Source organism: Silene latifolia, chromosome Y (genome assembly GCF_048544455.1).
Source record: "Silene latifolia isolate original U9 population chromosome Y, ASM4854445v1, whole genome shotgun sequence".
In the NCBI taxonomy this organism is placed as follows: Eukaryota; Viridiplantae; Streptophyta; class Magnoliopsida; order Caryophyllales; family Caryophyllaceae; genus Silene; species Silene latifolia.
In genome coordinates, this window is record NC_133538.1 from 48,505,518 (window position 1) to 48,522,393 (window position 16,876).

A 16,876-nucleotide genomic window follows, 5' to 3' on the forward strand; every position below is an offset into this window, starting at 1 on the left:
TATTAATGATATGTATTAATCCGTATATCTGACTGTTGTGTTCTTTTTTTTTTTTTTGAGTATTTTGTACTACCTAAAATAAAGTTACCCTTTAACGTGTTTGTTATGGTATTGATTTTTATTTGTTGTCACTCATTATTTTCACTTTATACACCATGTTGATGTACTACCCTCAAAATTTAAACAAAATAATAAATCAAAGGCAAATATAATTATTCTTTGCAAAAAAAAAAAAATAACATTACAAAAAATAAACTTAAAAAATGTTCGTAACAATAATAAAACCACACCCTAGCATCCAATACTTCAATGAAAATATGGGGTTCAAGTCTTTGTCATTTGACGCAACTTTCTTCTTCTGCTTTTTTAATGTATCGACGGGATCGACATTATTTTCCTTGTTTATAGGACAATTATTTCCGTAATGACCAGGATTACAACATATAGAACAACGTCTTATCTGTTTTGCGGTCTCTTTTCCACTTTTTAGTCGCTTGTTCTTTGGACGACCCTTAGTTTTGGATTTTCGGGGACATGAAATATTCTCACCGTCCACGGTATTTGTTCCCCCAAGGCTTTCAAAAACATCATCAGTCGAGCGACATTCTTCGAGATTAGTATTTCCCATATCCAAAATGTCGGCCATATGACATGTATTCTGATGATCTTCAAGTTGCCAACGAATAGGCAAGTAAATCGAGGGAATGTTATGGCAGTCGGTTTGAATAAAAACTCGTAATATGTGACGAAAAAGTATTCCAAGGAACTCAAATTGTTTACAATTGCACATTGCGATCTTTCCATCCTAAAAAACTCTCCGACTTCGACCATTTTCACCTTGATAATAACTCACAACAAAGTTATGGGTGTCTGCATTAAATATTACATAATGACTTGCCTTTTGATATTCCTCCTTAAACTTTTGAAAAGAAAATGGAGTGAGCACTTGAGCAACTTGTCGTTCCAATGGTGTTGTAACCCTCAGTATATCCGCCCTAGAAATGGCTAACATGTTATCATGGAACTGTTTTTGCATGATTTCTTGAACAACAACATCAACCTGTTAAATATAGATCAATATTTTAGGGGTACAATACGTTATTAGTCAATCGAACTCAATCAAAATAATAATGAATAAAATTAAATATCCAATAAGTATAAATAGTATTAGTTATGTACCTGTTTGGCGAGATCAGTCAATGTGTAGCTAGATGAAACAAATCTCTTAATGAAACCATTTATGTACTCTGATCTACCGGTGGTCGTCATTCCTTCAAAATAGTAACCTCGGAGATAAGCGGGCACCCAAGAATGTTTTATTTCATATAATCCTTTTATGTGCTTGTTGTCTTGCAAATTGTATTTGGCGATTATAAGAGGCCATTGGCTCTCGAATTCTTCAATATCCTCCAATTTATAAAGTTTATAGAAATCTTTGCACCAGTTTTGGTAATCATGACAGAGAATAGATGCAAACCACCCACTATACTTGTATGTTATACGCCATATGCAAAAAAAATGTTTAGTAAATGGCAACTCTTGGGCTATTGCTTCCGTCATCCATGGATCTTGATAAGTTATTATTGTTTTTGGTGCCTTTTTCATTACAGCTAAAAATGTCTACGTACCAACAAAAAAGACTTTCATTAAAAACTGCATAGGAGACAATCTGTTAATCGTAAAAATAAGTAACGAAAACATTAAAGATTAGCCTAAAATCAAACGAAATGGATTCACGTACAACAATAATTCATGAGCATTGACAATACTTGATTAAAGCAATCTAACACCACGTACAATATTAATCTTTAGCATTGACAATGCTAAATGAATAGAAGTACTCAAGAATAACATTACTAGTTAATTTAAGCGTAGGAAATGACAATAATGTAGAAAAAAAAAACGTACCTTCATTAACCATGTAAAGGCTGATGTGGTCTCATTTTGAAGAAGCGCAAATCCAAATAATACCGTCTTTCCATGATTATTGACTCCAACAAATATTCCACAAGACATGTTATATATGTTAATCTTCTAAGTTGTATCAAAAATAATACCGTCTCCGTATCTTTGATACCATTCAAAACATTGAGGAGGACACCAAAATACGTGCTCTAATTTTTTCTCATGATCAACTTTAAGAACATACTTGAAGTTGTTATTTTTGTCTTTGCAAGCTTTAAAGAAATCTAACAAGTTCATAACATCATTTCCTGCAACTTTTTTCTTGACTCGGCAAAAGAGATTACGGACGTCTCTTTCAAGAAACGGAAGATCCCCATGATTTACATTTTTTCCTAGTTTAATCACACGAATAATTTGACGAACCGCGAGTCATGCCTCTTTTAAAAGAAGTATACGTTTCTCATCCTCGAAAGTTATGACACGATTGACGGGAAGAAAACGAGTGTATGATGGAGAAAGCAAATCATGGTTATGAACAGTTATAAATGTCGTAACATGCGACTGTTCAGGAAAAATATCGTTAGAACGACGCCATTTAATGCGCATATGAGCATTACACATACATTTGGAAGACAATCTATTTTTTTGATCCTTGTTTGGATCGATTTCTTTTAATGGTTGACATCCACCTCGATGACAAAAGAAGTCTTGTCTCACAATTTTACCATCCTTGTTTTGTGTACGATCTTTACGAATGCTAAAACCGTGATGTCGTGCATAATTTTTATATAAAACAAACGCTTCTTCTTCACTTAAAAACGATTGACCAACAAATGGCTCGAATGCAATGGCTTCTACAGACGAAGTTTGGATGCTAATAAGCGTATTAATAATTGATGTATTTTGATGCTCCTCTGTTGGTAATTTATTGAGATTAAACATTATTTTCTTTTTCTTAATCTAACATTAAAGTATTTATCTCTACAAAAAATGGTTGGGGTGGAATAAGTTGGGGTTAGCAAACTAATATAGACTACTGTTAAATATATATAATAGCAGCATAATATTATTCTAAAGGACATTATTGTACTTTTATTAGCAAATAACCTAACTAAATCCATATACGGTTGTTTCCTCAATGAGATTTAGTGGGATGAGTTCCTATTTCCAAGGAAACAGATAGTTTCAGTCAATTGAAGCCTATTTCTAAGGAACTTTAACTGTAAGTATAAGGAATTATCTACTTTATCAATTGCCCCTCGGGCGCCCGTTAACATTTCGACCCCGTTAACAAGCGCCCCCGGGGTGCTTGATAATGTAGATAATCTTTTATATTTATAATTAAATAATAGAATCCAACTATACTGTTGCCTATAAATTAGGAAATTTTCACTAAACCTACCAACAAGCAATTTCATGTTTCGGTGGAATTCTTTGGCTGTTAAATTTACATGTCTGCCCTTTATTAATGATATGTATTAATCCGTATATCTGACTGTTGTGTTCTTTTTTTTTTTTTTGCTTTGAGTATTTTGTACTACCTAAACTAAAGTTACCCTTTAACGTGTTTGTTATGGTACTGATTTTTATTTGTTGTCATTCATTATTTTCACTTTATACACCATGTTGATGTACTACCCTCAAAATTTAAACAAAATAATAAATCAAAGGCAAATATAATTATTCTTTGCAAAAAAAAAAAAAAACATTACAAAAAATAAACTTAAAAAAAGTTCGTAACAATAATAAAACCACACCCTAGCATCTAATACTTCAATGAAAATATGGGGTTCAAGTCTTTGTCATTTGACACAACTTTCTTATTCTGCTTTTTTAATGTACCGACGGGATCGACATTGTTTTCCTTGTTTGTAGGACAATTATTTTCGTAATGACCAGGATTACGACATATTGAACAACGTCTTATCTGTTTTGCGGTCTCTTTTCCACTTTTTAGTCGCTTGTTCTTTGGACGACCCTGAGTTTGTGATTTTCGGGGACATGAAATATTCTCACCGTCCACGGTATTCGTTCCCCCAAGGCTTTCAAAAACATCATCAGTCGAGCGACATTCTTCGACATTAGTACTTCCCATATCCAAAATGTCGGCCATATGACATGTATTCTGATGATCTTCAAGTTGCCAGCGAATAGGCAAGTAAATCGAGGGAATGTTATGGCAGTTGGTTTGAATAAAAACTCGTAATATGTGACGAAAAAGTATTCCAAGGAACTCAAATTGTTTACAATTGCACATTGCGATCTTTCCATCCCAAAAAACTCTCCGACTTCGACCATTTTCACCTTGATAATAACTCACAACAAAGTTATGGGTGTCTGCATTAAATATTACATAATGACTTGCCTTTAAATATTCCTCCTTAAACTTTTGAAAAGAAAATGGAGTGAGCACTTGAGCAACTTGTCGTTCTAATGGTGTTGTAACCCTCAGTATATCCGCCCCAGAAATGGCTAACATGTTATCATGGAACTGTTTTTGCATGATTTCTTGAACAACAACATTAACCTATTAAATATAGATCAATATTTTAGGGTACAATACGTTATTAGTCAATCAAACTCAATCAAAATAATAATTAAGAAAATTAAATATCCAATAAATATAAATAGTATTAGTTATGTACCTGTTTGGCGAGATCAGTCAATGTGTAGTTAGATGAAACAAATCTCTTAATGAAACCATTTATGTACTCTGATCTACCGGTGGTCGTCATTCCTCCAAAATAGTAACCTCGGAGATAAGCGGGCACCCAAGAATGTTTTATTTCATTTAATCCTTTTATGTGCTTGTTGTCTTGCAAATTGTATTTGGCGATTATAAGAGGCCATTGGCTCTCGAATTCTTCAATATCCTCCAATTTATAAAGTTTATAGAAATCTTTGCACCAGTTTTGGTAATCATGACAGAGAATAGATGCAAACCACCCACTAAACTAGTATGTTATACGCCATATGCAAAAAAAATGTTTAGCAAATGGCAACTCTTGGGCTATTGCTTCCGTCATCCATGGATCTTGATCAGTTTTTATTGTTTTTGGTGCCTTTTTCATTACAGCTAAAAATGTCTACGTACCAACAAAAAAGACTTTCATTAAAAACTGCATATGAGACAATCTGTTAATCGTAAAAATAAGTAACGAAAACATTAAAGATTAGCCTAAAATCAAACGAAATGGATTCACGTACAACAATAATTCATGAGCATTGACAATACTTGATTAAAGCAATCTAACACCACGTACAATATTAATCTTGAGCATTGACAATGCTAAATGAATAGAAGTACTCAAGGATAACATTACTAGTTAATTTAAGCGTAGGAAATGACAATAATATAGAAAAAAAAAACGTACCTTCATTAACCATGTAAAGGCTGATGTGGTCTCATTTTGAAGAAGCGCAAATCCAAATAATACCGTCTTTCCATGATTATTGACTCCAACAAATATTCCACAAGGCATGTTGTATATGTTAATCTTATAAGTTGTATCAAAAATAATAACGTCTCCGTATCTTTGATACCATTCAAAACATTGAGGAGGACACCAAAATACGTGCTCTAATTTTTTCTCATGATCAACTTTAAGAACATACTTGAAGTTGTTATTTTTGTCTTTGCAAGCTTTAAAGAAATCTAACAAGTTCATAACATCATTTCCTGCAACTTTTTTCTTGACTCGGCAAAAGTGATTACGGACATCTCTTTCAAGAAACGGAAGATCCCCATGATTTACATTTTTTTCTAGTTTAATCACACGAATAATTTAACGAACCGCGAGTCCTGCCTCTTTTAAAAGAAGTATACGTTTCTCATCCTCGAAAGTTATGACACGATTGACGGGAAGAAAACGAGTGTATGATGGAGAAAGCAAATCATGGTTATGAACAGTTACAAATGTCGTAACATGCCACTGTTCAGGGAAAATATCGTTAGAACGACGCCATTTAATGCGCATATGGGCATTACACTTACATTTGGAAGACAATCTATTTCATTGCTCCTTGTTTGGATCGATTTCTTTTAATGGTTCACATCCACCTCGATGACAAAAGAAGTCTTGTCTCACAATTTTACCATCCTTGTTTTGTGTACCATCTTTACGAATGCTAAAACCGTGATGTTGTGCATAATTTTTATATAGAACAAACGCTTCTTCTTCACTTAAAAACGATTAACCAACAAATGGCTCAAATGCAATGGCTTCTACAGACGAAGTTTGGATGCTAATAAGCGTATTAATAATTGATGTATTTTCATGCTCCTATGTTGGTAATTTATTGAGATTAAACATTATTTTCTTTTTCTTAATCTAACATTAAAGTATTTATCTCTACAAAAAATGGTTGGGGTGGAATAAGTTGGGGTTAACAAACTAATATTGACTACTGTTAAATATATATATAGTAGCAGCATAATATTATTCTAAAGGACATTATTGTACTTTTATTAGCAAATAACCTAACTAAATGCATATACGGTTGTTTCCTCAATGAGATTTAGTGGGATGAGTTCCTATTTCCAAGGAAACAGATAGTTTCAGTCAATTGAAGCCTATTTCTAAGGAACTTTAACTGTAAGTATAAGGAATTATCTACTTTATCAATTGCCCCTCGGGCGCCCGTTAACATTTGCCTTTATCTTTTTATTTAATTAGTGTGACACTAAAATGAATCCATTTTTAAAATAATGCTCAAAAATAAAGTATTTGTCGTTTTGGGTCGGTTTTGAAAATAATTGTCGAAATGGTGTCCACGTAGACTCGGGATTGCGGAACCTGAAAATTGGGATAAACACGCCATAGGGAGTAGCGTGTTTATAGTTATTATAAAAGTGTACTTATTGGGAAGTAAACGTAAGGAAACACGCCAACACGAATGGCGTGTCTTACTAAATAAACAAGCCACTTCTCCTGGCAGGTCTTACTAAATAAACACACGCACTCCAAATCAGCATCTCATCTCCATTACCAAATCATCTTCAACACCCACCACATTAATGGATTATCATCTCCGTCACACCCCAGCCACCATGGTTCGCTTCAATCGAGTCATTATGGCTCGGACTAAGCCACAACCAATGAACCACACACAAACACCGCCACTGATCTCCCTTGTTCCACTACTTAAAATCGAAACCCCACTCCGCTGCTCAATTACGATTTACGATTAGCCCAGATTCAACCTTCAATCAATCCCGTCGGAATCAGAATCGAGTTAATTAGCATCACCATAGCTGTTCAATTCAACAACCAGCCCGACCCCGCTGTCGCTCACCTCGGTCCAACACCATCGAAACGAAGTTAGAGAAACGAACCACCTCTGCATCTCCAACAAACCAGATAACCACCACTTGCACCTGCTCGCATACAACCCAGAAATGCCGAAAACGTGTCATATCGTACCACCATCAGCGGCAGCAGCTTAAGTTGTGTGAGGTAAGGAGGATAAGGAGGAAGCATGGTTGATTGGCATAAATGTTACAGTACGCGGTACTGTTTTCAGTTGAAAATTTTTAATCCATGAGCCACGCCACTATTAATGGCGTGTCTCCTCAAGTATACCCGCCGTTCCGTGTGGCGCGTTTGGCTTTCTAGTTTATTTCGCTACTGGCCTTCTTGGTAACTATAAACACGACATTCCTTATGGCGTGTTTACCCCAATTTTCAGGTTCCGCAATCCCGAGTCTACGTGGACACCATTTCGACAATTATTTTCAAAACCGACCCAAAACGACAAATACTTTATTTTTGAGCATTATTTTTAAAATGGACTCCACTAAAATTCAGTGTCACAGGGTGGCTCCATATCGGTATCCAAAAATAAATCATTAACTTAACTCCTACAGTTATGCCAAACATTCACACAATTCTTAAATCTTGAGTACCCCTTAATTGCCCATCTCCACTTATCACGTGCCTGCCACCACTAACCACCACGAAAACCACCGCCGACACACTCTTTCCACCGTTGGTCCTTTGCTTCGTCGACTTATCTCATCAGAAACCTATACCTCGATCGCTCTTACCACCACCGTCTCCGTCACCACTCTTTCTCTTCTTCTCGCATGTACCACTTCTTGTGGCCGTCGGAAAACGATGGTGATGGCAATGGAAATACAAAGTAGTCGGAGCACCATAAATTCCAAACATACCTAATTCTCGAGCACCAGATTCCGATTTTCCTTCACCTGCGATGAGATCCGACACCACGCACAAGTAGTGCGACATTATTATCAACAATTTAATTATGTAATCAAATTAACTAATTCCATCGCACCTCAATTCCTCACAATCAATAGAATTCTGATCGTCAATTTCATTTCCATGCCGACACTGATGTGGCAGTCGATGTAACACCCCCTCATACCAAGGTACCTTACCAAGGACTACCCTAGCATGAAAGGCTGTTACCATCTCGGTTTCCCGAGGTTAGTATATCAAAGTTACAATTTCCAAACAACATTTATCAAAGTATATAAGTTAAAGATTACATTATCTCAGACCAACTCAAAATAAACGTACAAGGTCTCGATATAAATGAAATCCAAGACATCTAAACTCATAACAACGGAAGCTAGACTTGACGTGGTGACTCCCCATGACTGTCCCATAGCTAAACATCTGCATTACCTGTCACAATCTGCTCACCATCCCCGAATGGATCACCGCAGTTTTACAAAACAACAACACGGGGTCGACTACTCAATCAATACAAGACAACAACAATACAACCAGGTGATCATCGATCTCACACGATGAATCCGACTACACACCGAAGTGTGTAGCCCTGCCAGATTACCCATCGCAACAGGTAATCCTCGCCGCCAATGGGTGACCGCAGACCCATCCCCACCTAGTCCAGCTCATCAACGAGCGACTAACAATCCCTGTCCCTTAATGTGCACATCCCCTCCCGTGGCGGGTTCCACGGAGGGCGAACTAGGGTGTGAAGCCACTCCCGCAAGTGACTCCACCACAATCACAATCACATGACATCACAACCATCTCAATCCGCTCATACCAACATCGTCACAACAATCCCCATACTCCGATGATCAGCAAATAACAACAATTACAACAAGCACAATCTCAAATCAATTGACAGTAAACTGAGTAGGGAAACCCTACCTTAGCAATCAACAGTGGGAAAGGACTTGAACACTCAGAAAGGCTCCTCTACGAAGTCTTCTCCTATAACATAATCATATCACACAATTACACATTGCACAATCCCCATATTTCCCAATTCCGTAAACACACAAGAACCCCAACGAATACAAACAACATAGAATAACACTTACCAACAAAAAGAGGATGAGGAAATGTACGTAAGGACTCCGAAGGTTTCGCAATCAACAAAGCAAAGGGGTGATTAAGGAGTAATTAGGGAGAGATTAGGGTTACGTAAGAATGATGAAGTAGAAATGATATTTTGAAAACTGACGCGGATATAAAATAAATCTTAAACGCTCCCTAATCAAACCGTCGAAATAACACTTCGCCAAACCGGACACTCGGTCGAGTAAGTGTATACTCGGCCGAGTGTCCCATACTCGGTCGAGTGTTCACTTTACTCGGCCGAGTGTTCCTCGGCAGAACCAAAACAATACACAACCTCAGCACTACTCGGCCGAGTAGGTTCTACTCGGTCGAGTAGTCACCAAGGAAAATCCGTAGTGTTACAATCTTCCCCCTTAAAAGGACTTCGTCCCGAAGTTCACACTCTACTATAAAATAAAGCACAACACTACGCCACAAGGCTACACCAACCACATATAACAACACCAAGGAACTATACAAGTCACCACAAAAATCATTATCCCGAGTCAAAGCAAAACAACAAACAAAACGAAACACGACCGCAAAGTTCCAACCCAACCTATAAAACATGGACACTTAACACCAACTCCACAAACTACTCTTCCTTCCACAACATGGCTCACGATATCGTCTCAACTATAGCATAGGCTCTCAATACTGACTCCATAACATTACTTCCATAACACTCAATAGCACTCAATCCACAAAAGAAGATCAATCATCAAAACGGAATGTTACATTCTATCATCCTTAAAACGAACTTCGTCCTCGAAGTTTACTCAAACACATAAGCATCATCTTCCAACACAAAACTATTAGACTCATAATCATTATCATTCAACTCAACAACACCGTTGAAATATTCTCTCGTTGCTAAACATCGAACTACAACAAGCACGGTCATGACCTTTAATAAAATCAACACAAATATCCGTCCTTTATACTACACCAACACTCTACTTCCAATTATACTACCATATGCACAACCATCAAAATCTCTTTTATCGCATCCTACTCCTCTTAAGATAAATGTTACGTCCCCGTAACTCACTAATACTAGATCCTTCGTTATACCTCTCATTATCTTCATCACCACCACATGTCAAAGATAACCACTTATAATCTGAACAGTCGCCATGCATATATCTTAGGCTCTCTTACTTAAACAACTCTCATCCTTCAATTCACTCGTCACACCCCCTAACCTATACCTCAAAATCCTTAACTTAACCCAAAACTTCAACTCTTCCACATTACCGCAACATGACATATATCTTTATATAAACTATATAAAACTCATATCACCAAAAGCATAATTCACACTCCACACTTGTTACGTACACTCACACTAGATCCTCAAGTTCTTTTCTTTCATTACCGCAAAACTCATACATAATCGAACATGACACTAATTCCCAATATCCTGCACTCACTATCTCAACAAAAGATTATGAACCACTTGTCGCTTTCAGATCATTACAACACATATTCCACGAATCACTTGCCATGACTATGACTACCGATGCCTCATCTTAAAACAAGATAAAAATTACTCAACAACTTCTCACAACTGTGTCCCATCAACATAATATCACTATACCATGACAACAACGAAAACATATACAACTCTCTTTCACATCATACTCTACCCTCATTCCCAAACTCGAAACGGTAAGAAACATCACAAAACAAAACAACGATCTTTATGTTCAACCAAAACTCACAAGGAACAATGACAAAACAAAACAACAATCTATGTTTAACTGGTATGCACTTACGAAAACTCGTATTATAGTCATCTCACCTACTCCACCACAACCGGTGACAACATCGCAACATTGCCACCAACAGCCGCACCACAGTGCGAAAATACCCGCATCACAACAGTAAGTACCGTGCCATACACAATCCCATAAACACTGACTCAATATAACATCTTGGACAACAAACTTACTCAAAACTGCTTTACCAGATCACAACACCATACATAATACGGAATAAATAGACAAGAATCTCATGCATACCATCCATACTTTTCATGGATTAAACCTATATCATGAATACACATGCAAGTATAACCAGTCTTGTCAGACCACCCAAACTATCACTTTTTTTTTTTGATCATCATTCCATTAAGTTACCGTATCCAACATATATTACAAACATTCATATAACAACTTTATGACTATCACACCATACCGCATCTCGTGAGGTCACAACCTCACACAAACATTTACATACTCCTAAGACCCATAATCACATCCAAATAGCCAATCCTGATTACGTAAGTTACCACTTGACAATGAATACCTCTTATCCTGGACTTAACTCGGGTGCCCTTCATAACATATCTTCTTTTACACACAATTATCACCACCCGTGAACGTAGCCATATCATCTCACCCAACTACTAACGAATACCTCATATATCCATACCTTAAAATCCCTCACAACCAAACATTAATCACCTTCACAAAATCAACCTCATTAGAACAACTAACTTCCCCAAAATAACATCATCCTCAACCACTAGTGACAATACTATGACACCAACATTTTTCATGTGACTACTCTCTTACTATCACTTCTTAATATAACAATCCTTTTCCTCCCTTTGGTTCTCATCCCAAACGACAAACATCAAATATATCAACAAAAATCACCTCAACACTATTTCCAATTTCATCCGTAATCGTATCGTCACCCGACTCACCACCAAAATCTCATATCGTGCAAATTCTTTACCCAACTTTTGCTTTCTTTAATTCCTCGAAACTCATGATTATCATGTTGTCCTGGAACTTCTATATAACTGTAACTCAAATCCTCATGATAGTATCATACATCTCTACGATTCCTTACTTTTATATCACATATCCTCAGTGAACATGTTCCTAGTTTTACTCCCCTATTCTTTTCTTTTACCCTCGACAAACTCCCTTAATGATTCAACTCTTCATTATTTCTGTCTAACTCTTAAGTGCTCCGGTTACCTTCACATTGCTCCAAACTCAATCCCCATTATTTTATGTCGATATCATCTCACTCTTTCTTACCATGGGTCTTCTCTCATTATACTATAACTCCCAATTGTCACTAATCTATCCATAAAATCAACGTTTAAGGTTCAAACAATTGCATCTCCCTTTTTACATCACTAGGAAACCAAAATTCATCTCATAACGTTAGCTGCCCAAAGAATTACTCACTAGGCTCACATCGTGAAAATTCCAAATTCCCAAACTTGGTCACCATCTACAAATCCACGTCGCGACATAACTCTATCTAAGTTCACTATATAACCCTCTTCTCCATCCCTCTAAAGCAACCTTTCATTACATATATCCTTAAGCAACACAATGCTAACCGTCTCCCTCTATAGGTCCTTACACATCCCGAAATGTCACTATTCGTATCTCTCATCTCAATCTTTCATTCTCATGCTTCTTTGCACTTACATCACCCTTGCCCATATACACTTACTTTTATACTACTCAATACATGACTATTTCACTCATCATATCTCACAAAACATGCTCTTTACCTCGATTAGCTCATCATTTTTTTTTTTTTTTTTTTTTTTTTTTTTTTTTCACTATCTCTCACAACCACATTAACACATGTCTTCCTTATCCAACACTTATCTCTCATAACCCGGCATTCTCCCTGTCATACCTTCCGGTAACTTACGTATCAAGACCGTCTCTCATATAAAAGAATGCGTTAAGACTCAAAACATACATGTGTATATACCCTATGACTCAAAACAATGAAAAACATAGCCACCGGCTCAAAACAAAAGTAAAAACATAGCCACCGACTCAAAACAAAAGTAAGAACATAGCCACCGACTCAAAGTGGCCGCCCAACGAGGTACTCGGTCGAGTACATAACATACTAGGTCAAGTACAAGGTACTCGGTCGAGTAACTATATTACTCGGTCGAGTTTTCGACTCCGAAGCAACTCGATTGCCGCGAAGGATTACTCGGTCGAGTATTGGGAATACTCGGCCGAGTAGACCTTACTCGGTCGAGTATAAGACTACTCGGCCGAGTTCACGACTCCGGCGCTAAACGGTATTATCACGAAAGATTACTCGGCCGAATATGGAATACTCGGTCGAGTATAAAAGACACTCGGCCGAGTAGGGACTACTCGGTCGAGTATAAGGCGCGATTCTCAGCACCGTCCAGTTTTCGTAAAACAATCATATCTCACTCGTTACTTGGTCAATCTGGGCGTGTGACCTATCGTTAGAATCGTAAGAGGACAAGCTATCACCTCAACTTGGAATCACAGCAATATCTTTTCTAGAACTCGACTTATGACAGTTTTAAGACAACCCTTCCAAAATCGATTTGTATACAAATCAAAAATTTCTTTTCAAAACAACTTTAACATGCATAAAACAAGCAATAACGACCCAATGCTTCTAAAAACCAGTACATAGTTGAACATTTATCATATTCACATTAAAATTAAACACCACATTTACATATACAGACGCATGACCTTAATCACATGCTTCTACCAACAATCAAGCATTAAAATCATCATATTCATATGCACATGTACCACTACCATACTTTATGCTCAACATTGTATTAAACAGGTAACATGATCACATTCTTCATGCTCAATATCAACCAGATACAATTTCACAATTCACTTTTCATCTTTTACCATGTTCCAACACTTAACATGCCAACATATTCCATGCTCAAAGTTTCAACATCAACAAATCGTCGATACATCTTTCAACTACTACCATATTCCACTTCTTTCCTCATTTAATCCAACCATGCACAAGATTCAAACTACAGATATCAAACACACATAACTCAAACATACAACAGTTTCCCCCCCATGTGACCGGCTTGAGATCGTAAGGGCCTTAGTGCGACTCCGGGACGTCTCCCAAGTCTTTGCGGTAGCTCCAAACAACTCTCCCCGGGTTCATTTTATTTAGACTCCCTAAGTTCATTGAGTTCATTAGTTTTAGGTGCCGGAATCGTCGGCTCTGATACCACTTTGTAACACCCCCTCATACCAAGGTACCTTACCAAGGACTACCCTAGCATGAAAGGCTGTTACCATCTCGGTTTCCCGAGGTTAGTATATCAAAGTTACAATTTCCAAACAACATTTATCAAAGTATATAAGTTAAAGATTACATTATCTCAGACCAACTCAAAATAAACGTACAAGGTCTCGATATAAATGAAATCCAAGACATCTAAACTCATAACAACGGAAGCTAGACTTGACGTGGTGACTCCCCATGACTGTCCCATAGCTAAACATCTGCATTACCTGTCACAATCTGCTCACCATCCCCGAATGGATCACCGCAGGTTTTACAAAACAACAACACGGGGTCAGTACTACTCAATCAATACAAGACAACAACAATACAACCAAATGATCATCGATCTCACACGAGAATCGACTACACACCGAAGTGTGTAGCCCTGCCAGATTACCCATCGCAACAGGTAATCCTCGCCGCCAGTGGGTGACCGCAGCCCATCCCCACCTAGTCCAGCTCATCAACGAGCGACTAACAATCCCTGTCCCTTAATGTGCACATCCCCTCCCGTGGCGGGTTCCACGGAGGGCGAACTAGGGTGTGAAGCCACTCCCGCAAGTGACTCCACCACAATCACAATCACATGACATCACAACCATCTCAATCCGCTCATACCAACATCGTCACAACAATCCCCATACTCCGATGATCGAGAAATAACAACAATTACAACAAGCACAATCTCAAATCAATTGACAAGAACGAGTAGGAAACCCTACCTTAGCAATCAACAGTGGGAAAGGACTTGAACACTCAGAAAGGCTCCTCTACGAAGTCTTCTCCTATAACATAATCATATCACACAATTACACATTGCACAATCCCCATATTTCCCCAATTCCGTAAACACACAAAAGAACCCCAACGAATACAAACAACATAGAATAACACTTACCAACAGTAGGATGAGGAAATGTACGTAAGGACTCCGAAGGTTTCGCAATCAACAAAGCAAAGGGGTGATTAAGGAGTAATTAGGGAGAGATTAGGGTTACGTAAGAATGATGAAGTAGAAATGATATTTTGAAAACTGACGCGGATATAAAATAAATCTTAAACGCTCCCTAATCAAACCGTCGAAATAACACTTCGCCAAACCGGACACTCGGTCGAGTAAGTGTATACTCGGCCGAGTGTCCCATACTCGGTCGAGTGTTCACTTTACTCGGCCGAGTGTTCCTCGGCAGAACCAAAACAATACACAACCTCAGCACTACTCGGCCGAGTAGGTTCTACTCGGTCGAGTAGTCACCAAGGAAAATCCGTAGTGTTACAGTCGAGGAAACAGACTGTTTCTTTGGGTTCACGGTTGCAGACACCGACGTGAGCCCTGACATGGTGTTTAGATTCATCCTGGTGTTCTGAAATAGTTGTTCAATCCAGCTCGTTTCCCAATGTGTCGATTATGGAGTTTGAGCTTGACTTGTGGCGGTTTAGATTACACGAATCGACTCAATCTGACTTTGCCTCGGCTTTGTATGATGGCAGACACTCGGTGGAAATGAAAAGTTGGTGGAAATGAAAAGTTGTTGACGTGTATTTAGGTATGGGGTATTATATACATTAATTATAAACATTAGATACATTAAATATATCTCGTAGAAAGTGTACCTAGGATAGAAAAAAGTGTATCTACATTATTACCAATTAGTTTATGTAATGTGGCCTATAAGCTAGTGTCTAAGGTAGTTGATAATCGGTTGAAATTATTCTTAAGCGATATTGTGTCGGAAAATGAAAGTGCTTTTACGCCACGGAGGTTAATTTCTGATAATATCTTAATCGCTTTTGAAGTATTTCATTATATGAAGAATGCAAGTAGTATGGAAGGTCACATGGCTATTAAACTTGATATAGCCAAGGCTTATGACCGGGTTGAATCGGAGTTCGTGCACGAAGTTCTTGTCACTATGGGGTTTAATCGAGGGTGGATTTCTAAGGTCATGGATTGTGTATCAACGGTCACATTCTCGGTTCTTATAAATGGCGCACCATCAGAGGAATTTCGTCCAACTACAGGTTTACGACAAGGTGATCCGCTCTCTCCTTATTTATTTATCCTTTGTGTGGAAGCCTTGTCGAACCTTATGAGGCGGGCGGTTGAAGATAGGTCACTACATGGTATTCGGGTGGCTAATGGAGCTCCTTTCGTTTCCCATCTGCTCTTTGTGGACGATAGTATCTTCTTTACTCGGGCTACGATGGGTGAGGCGGAGATAGTTAACTCTTTTTCAAGGCGATATGAGGCTGCGTCGGGACAGCTTGTAAATCTAGATAAGACCATGGTGTCTTTTAGTAGAGGGGTTCCGATTGCTCAGCGAGAAATGATAGCTAATTGTCTTGGGGTTAGGGTGGTGGCCGAGCAAGATTGATACTTGGGATTTCCTACGGTTGTTGGAATATCGAAAAAAGGCAATAACGGATATCATTCGGGAAAAGCTCAGCAAAAGATTATAAGGTTGGCGCGGGAAAATTTTGTCTAGAGCTGGTAAGGAGGTTCTTATAAAGGCTGTTGCCAATTCACTCCCTATTTATGTGAT

At 37.9% G+C, this 16,876-nt stretch overlaps 2 pseudogenes; both read right to left on the reverse strand.

The window, feature by feature from the left end:
* Positions 1 to 256: 256 nt before the first annotated feature.
* On the reverse strand, positions 257 to 2,847 carry LOC141628000 (protein FAR1-RELATED SEQUENCE 11-like; annotated as a pseudogene).
* An 823-nt stretch (positions 2,848 to 3,670) lies between these two features.
* On the reverse strand, positions 3,671 to 8,153 carry LOC141628001 (protein FAR1-RELATED SEQUENCE 11-like; annotated as a pseudogene).
* Between the last annotated feature and the right edge of the window lie 8,723 nt (positions 8,154 to 16,876).